This window comes from Pterocles gutturalis, unplaced genomic scaffold, assembly GCF_000699245.1.
Source record: "Pterocles gutturalis isolate BGI_N339 unplaced genomic scaffold, ASM69924v1 scaffold22321, whole genome shotgun sequence".
NCBI classification, from domain to species: Eukaryota; Metazoa; Chordata; class Aves; order Pterocliformes; family Pteroclidae; genus Pterocles; species Pterocles gutturalis.
Genome location: NW_010106170.1, coordinates 40,419 through 42,464, shown reverse-complemented (window position 1 = coordinate 42,464; position 2,046 = coordinate 40,419).

Genomic DNA, 2,046 nt, shown 5'->3' with positions numbered 1-2,046 from the left:
CCTTATTATCTTGTCTTGGCCTCCAAGGGAGGTGGGAGAGTTATTTAAGGCTGACCTTAGGGGAAGGAAAATGAACAACTCCCTTACCCCACCCTGTTTTTCTCTCTGCTGTCCTGTCCTGGGTAACAACTGCTGCATTGAACTGTCTGTGTGAGATATGCAATCCTCCACCATCCCTGCAAATATTTTGTAGATCAATTCACCCTGCTGTGTCCAGAGAAAATAACTGCAAAGAGACAATGTAGAACGAATGTTAGGAGTGGAAAAAATGGATTTTGCATCATTATCCCTCCCGGAAAATCAATGAGGATGAGTCTTGACCCCCTCAGGCGCTGGAGCTCGCCACTGAGCCCATCCAGTTGTGCATCGCTGTGGTTCAGGTCTAATTCAAACCTGTGTTTCACGGAGTTTCAAAACCAGTTGCTCCATCCCAAGTTAAACCTCTGAACATCACATAGAGAAATGCGTGACAGTGGATGGTTGGAACGGGAGGGAGGATTTTGGATTTGGGGCCTGTGTACTGGAAATTTAGATTGGGGCCCAAGCCCTCTACAGTTCTGGGGGAGAAGATTCGGGGATGCACAAGCAGTCTGGGTGGGCCCCAGCCCTGCTGGGACGTACATGGTTTTGGGAGGTTGCAGGACAGAAGTCAAAATGTGCACGTGCTCCAGCTGCTCCTGGGTGATTACACCACGTACAAGATGGTGGAAGTGAATTCGTTAGCAAAGACATGAAGAAACCCTCGTTCATTTGAAGCACAGCACTTGCAAGTCTGAAAAATGTCTAATCTCCAAATGTTTGTTTTACTGATCTGCCACCGCCAACCGTACCAGCCACACAATGAGGGTGCTACAAGGCTGTGGTGGCACGTCATGGGGGTTTAAATCCTGTACCTAATCTTTGCAAACCTCTCCAGTCAGTTAAAAAAAAAAAATCAAAAAAAACCCCCAACAACAACAACAACCAAAAGCTCCTGCTCACTTTTCAAGACATTTCAGATCCTTTCTGCTTTCAGCCATGCCAGAAAAGCATCAAAAGATCCTATTTCCCCTAGAAAACCTAACATTCTCCCAAGCATCGTAATGAACAAGTGTAGGTTGGAAACTGAAAACAAATTGTGTGCAGGAGGAAGTGCAGTACCTTTTCTGGTCCCTGGGGAAAAAACCGAGTCTGATTTGAGCTGGGTTAGCAGTACGAATGACAGCTCAGGTCAGCCGCAGCCTTATCCGAATCAATTCCCGTCTCCGGAGGGGTGGTGTGTGTGTGTGCACACACCCGGGGCTACAGGGTTTGTAAATAATTGAGTTCTTCTGATCCGTACCATCACAGTACAAGAAGAAAGATGTGGTCCTGAGGGGGCTGACAGAGGTTCAAGCCCCAGATCTGCCACTTAGACGCTTCTTCCCAAAGCTGTTTAGGCATGTAATTACTTTTCAGGCTCTGCGCCTGGTCTGAGTCTCGCGGATTCTCTGCCTCCTTTTATCTGTCAGCCTTTTACAGGGACAAGAGCACTCCTCTACCTCCCAGGCGTGTAATGAAGATGAATTCATTACAGCTGTAACACTTTAACAAGCACTATGAAGATAGAGGCTATCCTTACAAGTCCTAAATTAGGAAACTCCCTCTTAGACAGTGCTGGGGTGCCTGGATGCGTGGTCCAGAACTGTGCCGGCAATAAATGCACCTCTGGCTGTGATTCTGGAAGGGATTTAACCAGAGAAACTGTCTGGCTTTCACATAAAAGCCAAACTTGCAGCAGTGACTGGAATTAGTTTCATTAAACATAAGGATAACCCTAGAGTAGGAACACTTCTGTGGCCTTGGGCATCTCTTATGGTCCCCAGGGGTGCATCCCAGTTCCTGGGCATCCTGTATCCCATCCACCGCTCCCACGTGGGTGCAGCAGCTGCCTTAGGTCATCTAAAATAGTCCCTGTGCTTAAGCAAGCAGGATCCACCCCTAACTACATGTAGGACTGGGGTTGCATAGCCTGGTTACACACAAACCAGACGATGTTACCAGGCACCGTGAGCATGCTGGCATTCC